At 43.3% G+C, this 15,463-nt stretch overlaps 1 pseudogene; it reads left to right on the top strand.

The window, feature by feature from the left end:
- The first annotated feature begins 19 nt into the window (after positions 1–19).
- Positions 20–15,463, top strand: part of LOC139022671 (meiosis initiator protein-like) — a 23,032-nt pseudogene continuing 7,588 nt past the window's right edge.

Consider the following 15,463-nt stretch of genomic DNA (forward strand, 5'->3'; position numbering starts at 1 on the left):
CCTGTGGCAGATTTGAGCAATGGCACCAGGACCCGCAGGCAGGGACGAGACTCGCTGGAAAAGGTAGTTTTAGCTTCTAAAATGGCCTGTTGCATGTCACTGTCAAAAAATAATTAGAAACGAGGCTTGAATGAGATTATGAGAATTATTTACTGTAGCTAAAAAATGAGTAACGTATCTTACAGTAAGGATCAGCTGGACTGGAGCACATGCTGCAGTAACAGTCTGAAAGAGATTGCAGGCCTCCTGCCCATATCTGAGCCTAGGAATGGCCGAAGACTCACCAAGGTTTATGCACTGACGTTCTTGATTTATTTGTATTCATGGATTCTCTGTACGAGTCTTTGTGTCCGTTTATATAGACAGTATGTGGGTGCATGTCTTTGCCTGAATTCAGTACGGTTACATTATGTGGGTGGGTGTTTCTGTGTGTGATGTCTCTCCTCTAATCTATGTTCAGAAGGAGACTCTGGTCCACATGCTATTTTGACTTTCTTCAGAGTAGGATCCAGACCCTGCAGTGCCGCTTGCCCCCCCAATGCATCCCCAAGCAGGAACCCGACACAGGTACCACCCCACCCAAGCATCAAGACAAGTACAGACTATGTGCTTGAGTTTCATATCAATGCATTTACACTGTGTGTGTGTGTGTGCATGCACAGGTTCTGAGAGTGAAGAGAACACCCCCTCTGAGCCCTGTACTCCCCCTCACAATCTAAAGGCCAAACGCAAGTATGTCTGCAGTCGTTCCCGCAAGAGACCTGCCCCCACCTCAGGTACCAGCCCCACACCTCTCCCCCAACTTCCCATGACATTATGTTCAACACAGTTAAAGACTATTGTGAAGTGACGAGAGTTGTTCTGTTAATTACATCAAATATGATTACAAACTGTCGTTTTGTGCGTAATTACATCACACTAACCAGGATGTTGCTTTTCTGTTTGCTTTACTCAGATGTTAAGGCAGAGCTTCAGATAAAAAGAAGGAGATTGTACAAAGCTGTAGCCAATGGAAAAATAGTTGACCCAGAGGAGAAGGGTGTGTCTGTCCCCATGTGGGGAGTGCATTCTGATTGGTCAGAGCTCCAGTCTAGTGATAGTCTAGTGTCCAGTCTAGTGTGTATGACAGCGACTCCCAGCCGAGTTCCCTGGATTCAGGCTTCAGTCTCAATCAGCTGCTTCCCTTGAGCACGCTTCTGGAGGGTGAGTTAGACTGGAGGGTCCTCAGAGGTTTCAGGGATATACAGGACAGGTATGTTTAGGACAAATGTACATGAGTCAATGCCTCTCTATATGTCTTCCCTAGGGAGCAGTGGGACTCTGTGGACTCCATCTCCAACACAGGTAGGCCACTGCTCTGTCTGTGAGGACCGCACCGGCAGTGAGAGCAGTCTCCTACTACCGCACTCTCCTACTGGGTGGGTTTACATCCCTGTAGTCGCTGGCATTCATGCCTGTTTTTTACATTAGTACTAAGTATAGTATTATTGCATGTGTTTTCAACCCATATATGTGTGTTCAGGTCAGGATCACTTTTCCTGGAGGACCGCATGCTTGGTGTCATCCCACCCATGGGAAGGAAAAGGGAGCCCTTCCTAAGCCCTGCTGCTACACCCCAATGCCCCACCCTGCTGCCTCTGTTTAGGACTGGAGACAGTCTGAACCTCAGCCCCTCCCTCCTCACGTCCCCTGCCCGGGGTCTCAGCCACTGCCTGCCTCCTGGGGGCAAGGAGGAGCTCCAGGGTAACACTTTTATTAACATCACACGCTCAATATTAAGCTGTTTGAACCTTATCCTTAGTGACCAGGGTGTTGCTGCTTTATGTTATTGGGTACGTATTAGAGGTTGACCGATTAATTGGGGCCGATTTCAAGTTTTCATAACAATCTGTAATCGGCCTTTTTGGACGTCAATTATGGCCGATTACATTGCAATCCACGAGGAGACTGCGTGGCAAGCTGACCACCTGTTACGTGAATGCAGCATCAAAAGGACCTTGTGGCTGCAAGGAGCCAAGATAAGTTTCTAGCAAGCATTAAACTTATCTTATAAAAACAATCAATCTTCACATAATCACTAGTTAACTACACATACTTGATGATATTACTAGGTCAACTAGCTTGTCCTACGTTGCATATAATCAATGCGGTGTGTGTTAATTTGTCATCGAATCACAGCCTACTTCAACTTCGCCAAACGGGTGATGATTTAACAAAAGTGTATTCGCGAAAAAGCACAATTGTTGCACAAATGTACCTAACCATAAACATCAATGCCTTTCTTAAAATCAATACACAGAAGTATATATTTTTAAACCTGCATATTTAGTTAAAATAAATTCATGTTAGCAGGCAATATTAACTAGGGAAATTGTGTCACTTCTCTTGCGTTCAGTGCAAGCAGACTCAGGGTATATGCAGCAGTTTGGGTCGCCTGGCTCGTTGCGAACTGTGTGAAGACCATTTCTTCCTAATAAAACCGTAATTATTTGGCCAGAATGTTATAAAATTATGACATAACATTGAAGGTTGTGCAATGTAACAGCAATATTTAGACTTAGGGTTGCCACTCGTTCGATAAAATACGGAACGGTTACGTATTTCACTGAAAGAATAAAAAAAGAAATCCCAAAATTATAGTTTCCGGATTTGACCATATTAATGACAAAAGGCTCGTATTTCTCTGTGTTTATTATATTAGAATTAAGTCTATGATTTGATAGAGCAGTCTGACTGAGCGGTGGTAGGCAGCAGCAGTCTCGTAAGCATTCATTCAAACAGCACTTTCCTGCATTTGCCAGCAGCTCTTCGCTGTGCTTCAAGCATTGCGCTGTTTATGACTTCAAGCCTATCAACTCCCGAGATTAGGCTGGCAATACTAAAGTGCCTATACGAACATCCAATAGTCAAAGGCATATGAAATACATATGGTACAGAGAGAAATAGTCGACGCATCATAATTCCTATAATAACTACAACCTAAAACTTCTTAACTGGGAATATTGAAGACTCGTGTTAAAAAGAATCACCAGCTTTCATATGTTCTCATGTTCTGAGCAAGGAATTTAAACGTTAGCTTTTTTACACGGCACATATTGCACTTTTACTTTCTTCTCCAACACTTTTTTGCGTTATTTAAACCAAATTGAACATGTTTCATTATTTATTTGAGACTAAATTGTTTTTATTTATGTATTATATTAAGTTAAAATAAAAGTGTTCATTGTTCATTCAGTATTGTTGTAATTGTCATTATTACAAATATATATATAAAAACCGTCCGATTAATTGGTATCGGCTTTTTTTGGTCCTCCAATAATCGGTATCGGCGTTGAAAAATCATAAACGGTCGACCTCTAGTACATATGAGACCCTGCTTGCCATTTTTTTGTCTTTTTTTTAACCTTTATTTAACCAGGTAGGCTAGTTGAAAACAAGTTCTCATTTACAACTGCAACCTGGCCAAGATAAAGCAAAGCAGTGTGACACAAACAACAACACAGAGTTACACATGGAATAAACAAACATACAGTCAACAACACAATAGAGAAAGTCTATGTACATTGTGTGCAAATGAGGTAAGATAAGGGAGGTAAGGCAATAAATAGGCCATAGTGGTGAAATAATTACAATTTAGCTATTAAACGCTGGAGTGATAGATGTGCAGAAGACGAATGTGCAAGTAGAGATACTGGGATGCAAAGGAGGGAAAAAAAGAAAAAAAAACAGTATGGGGATGAGGTAGTTGGATGGGCTATTTACATATGGGCTATGTACAGGTGCAATGATCTGTGAGCTGCTCTGACAGCTGGGGCTTAAAGTTAGTGAGGGAGATATGAGTCTCCAGCTTCAGTGATTTTTGCAATTAGTTCCAGTCATTGGCAGCAGAGAACTGTAAGGAAAGGCGGCCAAAGGAGGAATTGGCTTTGGGGGTGACCAGTGAAATATACCTGCTGGAGCGCGTGCTACGTGTGGATGCTGCTATGGTGACAGTGAGCTGAGATAAGGTGGGGCTTTACCTAGCAAGAACTTATAGATGACCTGGAGCCAGTGTTTGGCGATGAATATGAAGCGAGGGCCAGCCAACGAGAGCATACAGGTCGCAGAGGTGGGTAGTACACTGGGGCAAAAAAGTATTTAGTCAGCCACCAATTGTGCAAGTTCTCTCACTTAAAAAGATGAGAGAGGCCTGTAATTTCATCATAGGTACACTTCAACTATGACAACAAAATGAAGAAAAAAATCGAGAAATCACATTGTAGGATTTTTAATGAATTTATTTGCAAATTATGGTGGAAAATAAGTATTTGGTCAATAACAAAAGTTTATCTCAATACTTGTTATATACCCTTGTGTTGCAATGACAGAGGTCAAACGTTTCTGTAAGTCTTCACAAGGTTTTCACACACTGTTGCTGGTATTTTGGCCCATTCCTCCATGCAGATCTCCTCTAGAGCAGTGATGTTTTGGGGCTGTGCTGGCAACATGGACTTTCAACTCCCTCCAAAGATTTTCTATGGGGTTGAGATCTGGAGACTGGCTAGGCCACTCCAGGACCTTGAAATGCTCTTTCGAACACTCCTTCGTTGCCCGGGCGGTGTGTTTGGGATCATGTCATGCTGAAAGACCCAGCCACGTTTCATCTTCAATGCCCTTGCTGATGGAAGGAGGTTTTCACTCAAAATCTCACGATACATGGCCCCATTCATTCTTTCCTTTACACCAGGGGTGTCAAAGTCAAATGACGAGGGCCAAATAAAAAATTTAGCTACAAGCCGAGGGCCGGACTGTTCGATGTTCATTGAAAATTTTTTAAATGACCATATAGTCTAGTGAACCTAATTGAACCTACTGAAAACCTAACAAATATATTCCAAATAATCAGATAATAAAGCAATATTTTCTATGGCTCTGTCAGTAATCTTTAATTTTCAACAGACACAAAGACAAATTCCTTTATATAAAAACCCCATAACATGAACATTAAATGAAAGAAACCGGTATTCAAGGCACCATCAGTAGCCTATATTTTCTATTTAGCAAAAGTGGGCTAAATTTACTTCAAAGAAAAAAACAATAATAGCAATCTATCACCACTCAACTGAAATATTAAAAATATAATTGGATTGAAATACATAAAAATAAAGTGCAAAAATCTATTAATCAAAAACAACACTAAAAAGATAACATGCAGTGAAAACAAATATTAAACTTTAACTTAAACTTGAACTGAGTAAAAACTCTAAATATGTGATTGCACATAAGTTCACTTTTTGAGTTGAGGGTGATACTTGGTGGTGCCCCATCTTTTCCAAAGTTCATCAATGTTCGGTAAGGCTCTGAGCTGAGGAAATCCTCAGAAGAGTGGAGGTGTTCAGCAGTAAGTCGACTTCTGTGTGATGTTTTGTTCAGGTGTTCAGGTTCAGGTTCGAGATTGAGGCCTCGTTTAATCCTCCTCCTTTGTAGCCTTTTTCCATGCCATATCTCTGTTTTTGTCCGCGGTTTCGTTTCATAATGTCCTGTCAGATAAATCTCTCAGTACCGCACACTTTCTCCACACAGAAGACACACAGGTTTTCCAGCTACCTCCGTGAACATATACTCCGACTCCCACCTTGTTTAAACCCCCGTTCTCAGTGTCCACCTTCCGTTTGCCATTTTTGATGGGTATCTGAAAGTTAATTTACTGTGATGCTGAGACGCTGTGCCAATAAATATTGAAAAGCAGCTACTGCTCGGTGCGTCACCGTTGCATTGTGGGAAATGTAGTATTGGTGCGTGTAAAAGATCTGCGGGGCTGCCGGCTTGCTGCGGTCTGCGGGCCGGTCTAATAAAATCAAGATCACCCCAGGGCGTAAAAAACCTTCTCGCGGCCGGATGTGGCCCGCGGCTTGACTCTGACATATATGCTTTACACGATCAGTCGTCTTGGTCCCTTTGCAGAAAAACAGCCCCAAAGCATGATGTTCCACCCCCATGCTTACCACAGTGGTATGGTGTTCTTTGGATCAACTCAGCATTCTTTGTCCTCAAACACACACGACGAGTTGAGTTTTTACCAAAAGTTATATTTTGGTTTCATCTGACCATATGACATTCCTCCCAATCTTCTTCTGGATCACCCAAATGCTCTCTAGCAAACTTCAGAGGCCTGGACATGTACTGGCTAAGCAGGGGACACGTCTGGCACTGCAGGATTTGAGTCCCTGGCGGCGTAGTGTGTTACTGATGGTAGGCTTTTGTACTTTGGTCCCAGCTCTCTCGCAGGTCATTCACTAGGTCCCCCGTGTGGTTCTGGATTTTTGCTCCCCGTTCTTGTGATATTTGACCCCACGGGGTGAGATCTTGCGTGGAGCCCCAGATCGAGGGAGATTATCATGGTCTTGTATGTCTTCCATTTCTAATAATTGCTCCCACAGTTGATTTCTTCAAACCAAGCTGCTTACCATTGCAGATTCAGTCTTCCCAGCCTGGTGTGGTCTACAATTTTGTTTCTGGTGTCCTTTGACAGCTCTTTGGTCTTGGCCATAGTGGAGTTGGAGTGTACTGTTTGAGGTTGTGGACAGGTGTCTTATACTGATAACAAGTTCAAACAGGTGCCATTAATACAGGTAACGAGTGGAGGACAGAGGAGCCTCTTAAAGAAGAAGTTACAGGTCTGTGAGAGCCAGAAATCTTGCTTGTTTGTAGGTGACCAAATATTTATTTCCCCCATAATTTGCAAATAAATTCATAAAAAATCCTACAATGTGATTTTCTGGATTTTAAACTAATTTTGTCTGTCATAGTTGAAGTGTACCTATGATGAAAATTACAGGCCTCTCTCATCTTTTTAAGTGGAGAAACTTGCACAATTGGTGGCTGACTAAATATTTTTTGCCCCACTGTATATGGGCTTTGGTGATAAAACGGATGGCACTGTGATAACTGTATCCAATTTGCTGAGTAGAGTGTTGGAGGCTATTTGTAAATGACATCGCCGAAGTCAAGGATCTGCAGGATAGTCCTTTTACGAGGGTAAGTTTGGCAGCATAAGTAAGGATGCTTTGTTGCGAAATAGGAAGCCGATTCTAGATTTAATTTTGGATTGGAGATGCTTAATGTGAGTTGGAAGGAGAGTATTACAGTCTGACCAGACACCTAGGTATGTGTAGTTGTCCACATATTCTAAGTCAGAACCGTCCAGAGAAGTGATGCTGGATGGGCGGACAGGTGCGGGCAGCGATCGGTTGAAGAGCATGCATTTAGTTTTATTTGCATTTAAGAGCAGTTGGAGGCCACGGAAGGAGAGTTGTATGGCATTGAAGCTCGTTTGGAGGTTTAACACAGTGTCCAAAGAAGGGCCAGAAGTATACAGAATGGTGTCGTCTGCGTAGAGGTGGATCAGAGAATCACCAGCAGCAAGAGCGACATCATTGATGTATACAGAGAAAAGAGTCGGCCTGAGAATTGAACCCTGTGGCACCCCCATAGAGACTGCCAGATGTCCGGACAAAAGGCCCTCCGATTTGACACACTGAACTCTGTCTGAGAAGTAGTTGGTGAACCAGGCGAGGCAGTCATTTGAGAAACCAAGGCTGTTGAGTCTTGTCGATAAGAATGTGGTGATTGTCGAAAGCCTTGGCCAGGTCAATGAATACAGCTACACAGTATCGTCTCTTATCAATGGCCGTTATGATATCGTTTAGGACCTTGAGCGTGGCTGAGGTGCACCCATGACCAGCTCGGAAACCAGATTGCATAGTGGAGAAGGTACGGTGGGATTCGAAATGGTCGGTGATCTGTTTGTTAACTTGGCTTTCAAAGACCTTAGAAAGGCAGGGTAGGATAGATATAGGTCTGTAGCAGTTTGGGTCTAGAGTGTCTCCTCCTTTGAAGAGGGGGATGACTGCGGCAGCTTTCCAATCTTTGGGGATCTCAGACGATACGAAAGAGAGGTTGAACAGGCTAGTAATAGGGGTTGCAACAATTTCAGCGGATCATTTTAGAAAGAGAGGGTCCCGATTGTCTAGCCAACTGATTTGTAGGGATCCAGATTTTGCATCTCTTTCAGAACATCAGCTATCTGGATTTTGGTGAAGGAGAAATGGGGGAGGCTTGGGCAAGTTGCTGTGGGGGGTGCAGGGCTGTTGACCGGGGTAAGGGTAGCCAGGTGGAAAGCATGGCCAGCCGTAGAAAAATGCTTATTGAAATTCTCAATTATCGTGGATTTATCGGTGGTGACAGTGTTTCCTAGGCTCAGTGCAGTGGGCAGCTGGGAGGAGGTGCTCTTATTCTCCATGGACTTTAGTGTCCCAGAACTTTTTGGAGTTTGTGCTACAGGATGCAAATTTATGTTTGAAAAAGCTAGCCTTTGCTTTCCTAACTGCCTGTTTATATTGGTTCCTAACCATTGAAGTGCATTTGAAGTGTCTGACTTCAAATAGATTAAGGGAAGCTCGCTGTAGTGTGAAGTCTACCAAGCAGTGCAGTCTGTAAAAGCTGGCTTTAACTCATTTGGAAGGATTCCATCAGATTTTAATCATCTACAGTTCCTGGTGCAAGGGAGAGAGACAGAGAGAGAGAGTGAAACATAGCCAAGAGCCAACACACACTCACAGCCCTTCATCTTTTTACAGTGCTATTCGAAGGATGTTTGGGTCACCCCTAAAACAACCCACACGAAAGTGTCCCGCTTGCCCCGCCATGACCCCACTGACTTGGTAAGCCTCACAGAATCATGTTTTCACAACACAAATGTTGAGTGTATAGTATGACGCCGGAGAAGAAGGCTGACGTTTTACATGTCCCCAACCGATTGTTTTTTTGTTTGTTTATTTGTGTTGTTTTAACTTATTTTTTAACATATCTTATGCTTCACGGAGTCGTGGCTGAATGACGACACTATGAACATACAGCTGGCTGGTTATACGCTGTACCGGCAGGATAGAACAGCGGCGTCTGGTAAGACAAGGGGCGGCGGATTATGTATTTTTGTAAATAACAGCTGGTGCACGATATCTAAGGAAGTCTCGAGCTATTGCTCACCTGAGGTAGAGTATCTCATGATAAGTTGAAGACCACACTATCTACCGAGAGAGTTTATCTGTATTTTTCGTAGCTGTTTACATAACACCACAGACTGAGGCTGGAACTAAGACAGCATTGAATGAGCTGTATTCCGCCATAAGCAAACAAGAAAACGCTCACCCAGAGGCGACGCTCCTAGTAGAAGGGGACTTTAATGCAGGGAAACTTAAATCCATTTTACTAAATATCTATCAGCATGTTAAATGTGCAACCAGAGGGGAAAAAAACTCTGGACCACCTTTACTCCACACACAGAGATTCGTACAAAGCTCTCCCTCGCACTCCATTTGGCAAATCTGACCATAATTCTATCCTCCTGATTCCTGCTTACAAACAAAAATTTAAGCAGGAAGCACCAGTGAGTGACTAGATCAATAAAAAAGTGTTCAGATGAAGCAGATGCTAAGCTATAGGACTGTTTTGCTTGCACAGACTGGAATATGTTCCGGGATTCCTCCGATGGCATTGAGGAGTACACCACATCAGTCATTGGCTTCATCAATAAGTGCATCGATGACGTCGTCCCCACAGTGACCGTACGTACATACCTGTTATGAGAATTTTGTTCTCAATGTTCATAAACTGAACTTCAATTAAAATACTCTGTCTGTTACTAAGAATTTGTAAGGTTCTTATTAAAATGAAACAGATAGAGGCCAGTCTACCATAGTCAGCATGTTTATTTACAAGAGCTCTGCCCATCCTTACATGTACATTGGTTTATATACCTCTCATTTCGTCATAACTGTCCCTCCTCCTCTAAGACAATGACAATATAGTTCACAAGTCTTCTCCTTCTCATACATTGCCTGCCACCTGTTATACAATCTACTACAAGCCCAAGCTTTCTCCCCTCCCTGGGTGGGGAGACTTCCTTCCCTGTTATCAGTTTCACAGTGGTCACAAGTTGTCTGCCACAGTTCCTTGCCTGCTAACAGTCCCTCTTTCTTATGGACAAACATTATTTATCATTATACAGAGACAGGGTAGAATTCTGTTAGTTATAGTTCTACGTTAAATGTATACATAATTTAGTCATTATTCATAAAATTCATAACAATACCCCAACCAGAAGCCATGGATTACAGGCAACATCCGCACTGAGCTAAAGGCTAGAGCTGCCGCTTTCAAAGAGTGGGACTCTAACCGGGAAGCTTATAAGAAATCTCGCTATGCCCTCAGACGAACCATCAAACAGGCAAAGCATCAATACAGGACTAAGATCGAATCGTACTACACCAGCTCTGATGCTCTTCGGATGTGGCAGGGCTTGCAAACCATTATAGACTACAAAGGGAAGCACAGCCAAGACCTGCCCAGTGACACGAGCCTACCAYACAAGCTAAACTACTTCTATGCTCGCTTCAAGGCAAATAACACTGAAACATGCATGAGAGCACCAGCTGTTCTGGAAGACTGATCATGCTCTCCGCAGCCAATGTGAGTAATTAAACAGGTTAACATTCACAAGGCCGCGGGGCCAGATGGATTACCAGGACGTGTACTCTGAGCATGCTTTGACCAACTGGCAAGTGTCTTCACTGAGATTTTCAACCTCTCCCTGTCTGAGTCTGTAATACCAACATGTTTCAAGCACACCACCACAGTCCCTGTGCCCAAGAACACTAAGGTAACCTGCTGTCACGCCCTGACCTTAGAGATCCTTTTTATGTCTTTATTTTGGTTCGGTCAGGGCGTGAGTTGGGGTGGCATTCTATGTTTTGTGTTCTATGTTTTTTATTTCTGTGTGTTTGGCCGGGTGTGGTTCTCAATCAGAGGCAGCTGTCTATCGTTGTCTCTGATTGAGAACCATACTTAGGTAGCCTTTTCCCACCTGTGTTTTGTGGGTAGTTGTTTTCTGTCTTTGTGTCTGTGTAACAGTTCAACTTTCGTCCGTCCCCTCGCCCCGGGCGAGAACCAGGGCCCTCTGCACACATCAACAACAGTCACCCAGACGAATCGTTACCCATCGCTCCACAAAGCCGCGGCCCTTGCAGAGCAAGGAGAACCACTACTTCAAGGTCTCAGAGCAAGTGACATCACCGATTGAAAGGCTATTAGCGCGCACCACCGCTAACTAGATAGCCATTTCACATTGGTTACATTCACCTCCCTTTCGACCTCCTCCTTTTCCGCAGCAAACAGTGATCCGGGTCAACAGCATCAATCTAACAGTATAACTTTAGACCGTCCCCTCGCCCCGGGCGCGAACCAGGGACCCTCTGCACACATCAACAACAGTCACCCACGAAGCGTCGTTGCCCATCGCTCCACAAAAGCCGCGGCCCTTGCAGAGCAAGGGAACTACTATTCAAGGTCTCAGAGCAAGTGACGTCACCGATTGAAAGGCTATTAGCGCGCACCACCGCTAACTAGATAGCCATTTCACATCGGTTACATCTGTACCAGACAGGACTGTTTCCGTTTCATTCTCTTTGTTATTTTGTTTAGTGTTCTGTTTTAATAAATTAACATGAACACTTACCACGCTGCGCTTTGGTCCGATGATTCCTCATCTTCAGACGACGAACGTTACACCTGCCTAAATTACTACCCCCGACCCGTAGCACTCACGTCTGTAGCCAGAAAGTGTTTTGAAAGGCTGGTCATGGCTCACATCAACACCATTATCCCAGAAACCCTAGACACACTCCAATTTGCATACCGCCCCAACAGATCCACAGATGATGCAATCTCTATTGCACTCCACACTGCCCTTTCCCACCTGGACAAAAGGAACACCTATGTGAGAATGCTATTCATTGACTACAGCTCAGCGTTCAACAAATCAAATTTTATTAGTCACATGCGCCGAATACAACAGGTGTAGGTAGACCTTACAGTGAAATGCTTACTTACGAACCCCTAACCAACAATGCAGTTAAAAAATAAATAATAATACAGGTATGAATAAGAAATAAAAGTAACAAGTAATTTAAGAGCAGCGGTAAAATAACAATAGCGCGACTATATACAGGGGATACAGGTACAGAGTCAATGTGCGTGGGGCACCGGTTAGTTGAGGTAATATGTACAGTTGAAGTCGGAAGTTTACAAACACCTTTAAGCTCAGTTTTTCACAATTCCTGACATTTAAATCCTAGTAAAAATTCCCTGTCTTGGGTCAGTTAGGATCACCACTTAATTTTAAGAATGTGAAATGTCAGAATAATAGTAGAGAGAATGATTTATTTCAGCTTTTATTTCTTTCATCACATTACCAGTGGGTCAGAAGTTTACATAAACTCAATTAGTATATGGTAGCATTGCCTTTAAATCGCTTAACTTGGGTCAAACGTTTCGGGTAGCCTTCTACAAGCGTCCCACAATAAGTTGGGTGAATTTTGGCCCATTCCTCCTGACAGAGCTGGTGTAACGGAGTCAGGTTTGTGAGTGGGTGGCATTCTATGTTTTGTGCTATGTTTTTATTTCGTGTGTTTGGCCGGGTGTGGTTCTCACAGAGCAGCTGTCTATCGTTGTCTCTGATTGAGAACCATACTTAGGTAGCCTTTTCCCACCTGTGTTTTGTGGGTAGTTGTTTTCTGTCTTTGTGTCTGTGTAACAGTTCAACTTTCGTCCGTCCCCTCGCCCCGGGCGAGAACCAGGGACCCTCTGCACACATCAACAACAGTCACCCACGAAGCATCGTTACCCATCGCTCCACAAAAGCCGCGGCCTTGCAGAGCAAGGAGAACCTACTTCACTCAGGCAAAGTGACATCACCGATTGAAAGGCTATTAGCGCGCACCACCGCTAATAATAGCCATTTCACATTGGTTACATTCACCTCCCTTTCGACCTCCTCCTTTTCCGCAGCAAACAGTGATCCGGGTCAACAGCATCAATCTAACAGTATAACTTTAGACCGTCCCCTCGCCCCGGCGGCGAACCAGGGACCCTCTGCACACATCAACAACAGTCACCCACGAAGCGTCGTTGCCCATCGCTCCACAAAAGCCGCGGCCCTTGCAGAGCAAGGGGAACTACTACTTCAAGGTCTCAGAGCAAGTGACGTCACCGATTGAAAGGCTATTAGCGCGCACCACCGCTAACTAGATAGCCATTTCACATCGGTTACATCTGTACCAGACAGGACTGTTTCGTTTCATTCTCTTTGTTATTTTGTTTAGTGTTCTGTTTTAATAAATTAACATGAACACTTACCCACGCTGCGCTTGGTCCGATGATTCCTCATCTTCAGACGACGAACGTTACACCTGCCTAAATTACTACCCCGACCCGTAGCACTCACGTCTGTAGCCAGAAAGTGTTTTGAAAGGCTGGTCATGGCTCACATCAACACCATTATCCCAGAAACCCTAGACACACTCAATTGCATACCGCCCAACAGATCCACAGATGATGCAATCTCTATTGCACTCCACACTGCCCTTTCCCACCTGGACAAAAGGAACACCTATGTGAGAATGCTATTCATTGACTACAGCTCAGCGTTCAACAAATCAAATTTATTAGTCACATGCGCCGAATACAACAGGTGTAGGTAGACCTTACAGTGAAATGCTTACTTACGAACCCCTAACCAACAATGCAGTTAAAAAATAAATAATAATACAGGTATGAATAAGAAAAAAAGTAACAAGTAATTAAGAGCAGCGGTAAAATAACAATAGCGGCGACTATATACAGGGATACAGGTACAGAGTCAATGTGCGTGGGGCACCGGTTAGTTGAGGTAATATGTACAGTTGAAGTCGGAAGTTTACAAACACCTTTAAGCTCAGTTTTTCACAATTCCTGACATTTAAATCCTAGTAAAAATTCCCTGTCTTGGTCAGTTAGGATCACCACTTAATTTTAAGAATGTGAAATGTCAGAATAATAGTAGAGAGAATGATTTATTTCAGCTTTTATTCTTTCATCACATACCAGTGGGTCAGAAGTTTACATAAACTCAATTAGTATATGGTAGCATTGCCTTTAAATCGCTTAACTTGGGTCAAACGTTTCGGGTAGCCTTCTACAAGCGTCCCACAATAAGTTGGGTGAATTTTGGCCCATTCCTCCTGACAGAGCTGGTGTAACGGAGTCAGGTTTGTAGGCCTCCTTGCTCACACACGCCTTTTCAGTTCTGCCCAAAATTCTCTATGAGATTGAGGTCAGGGCTTTGTGATGGCCACTCCAATACCTGACTTTGTTGTCCTTAAGCCATTTTGCCACAACTTTGGAAGTATGCTTGGGGTGTTGTCCATTTGGAAGAGCCATTGCCACCAAGCTTTAACTTCCTGACTGATGTCTTGAGATGTTGCTTCAATATATCCACATCATTTTCCTGCCTCATGATGCATCTATTTTGTGAAGTGCACCAGTCCATCCTGCAGCAAAGCACCCCCACAACATGATGCTGCCACCCCCGTGCTTCACGGTTGGGATGGTGTTCTTCGGCTTGCAAGCCTCCCCCTTTTTCCTCCAAACATAAACTATGGTCATTATGGCCAAACAGTTATATTTTTGTTTCATCAGACCAGAGGACATTTCTACAAAAAATACGATCTTTGCTCCCATGTGTAGTTGCAAACCGTAGTCTGTCTTTTTCATGCGGTTTTGGAGCAGTGGCTTCTTCCTTGCTGAGCGGCCTTTCAGGTTATGTCGATATAGACGCCATTTTACTGTGAACATAGATACTTTTGTACCTGTTTCCTCCAGCATTTTCACAAGGACCTTTGCTGTTGTTTTGGGATTGATTTGCTTTTTTGCACCAAAGTACATTCATCTCTAGGAGACAGAACGCGTCTCCTTCCTGAGCGGTATGACAGCTGCTGGTCCCATGGGTTTATAACTTGTGTACTATTGTTTGTGCAGATGAACGTGGTACCTTCAGGCATTTGGAAATTTCTCCCAAGGAGGAACCAGACTTGTGGAGGTCTACCATTTTTTTTCTGGGGTCTTGGCTAATTTCTTTTGATTTTCCCATTATGTCAAGCAAAGAGGCACTGAGTTTGAAGGTAGGCCTTGAAATACATCCACAGGTACACCTCCAATTGACTCAAATTATGTCAATTAGTCTATCAGAAGCTTCTAAAGCATGACATAATTTTCTGGAATTGCCCAAGCTGTTTAAAGGCACAGTCAACTTAGTGTATGTAAACTTCTGACCCACTGGAATTGTGATTACAGTGAATTATAAGTGAAATAATCTGGAAACAATTGTGTGGAAAAATGACTTGTGTCAATGACAAAGTAGATGTCCTAACCGATTTGCCCAAAACTATAGTTTGTTAACAAGAAATTTGTGGAATTGTTGAAAAACGCTTTTTAATGACTCCAACCTAAGTGTATGTAAAACTTCCGACCTTCAATGTACAAGTGGTAGAGTTATTAAAGTGACTATGCATATATGATAACAACAGAGAGTGCGCAGCGTGTAAAAGGG

Source organism: Salvelinus sp. IW2-2015, linkage group LG20 (assembly GCF_002910315.2).
Source record: "Salvelinus sp. IW2-2015 linkage group LG20, ASM291031v2, whole genome shotgun sequence".
Taxonomy (NCBI): Eukaryota; Metazoa; Chordata; class Actinopteri; order Salmoniformes; family Salmonidae; genus Salvelinus; species Salvelinus sp. IW2-2015.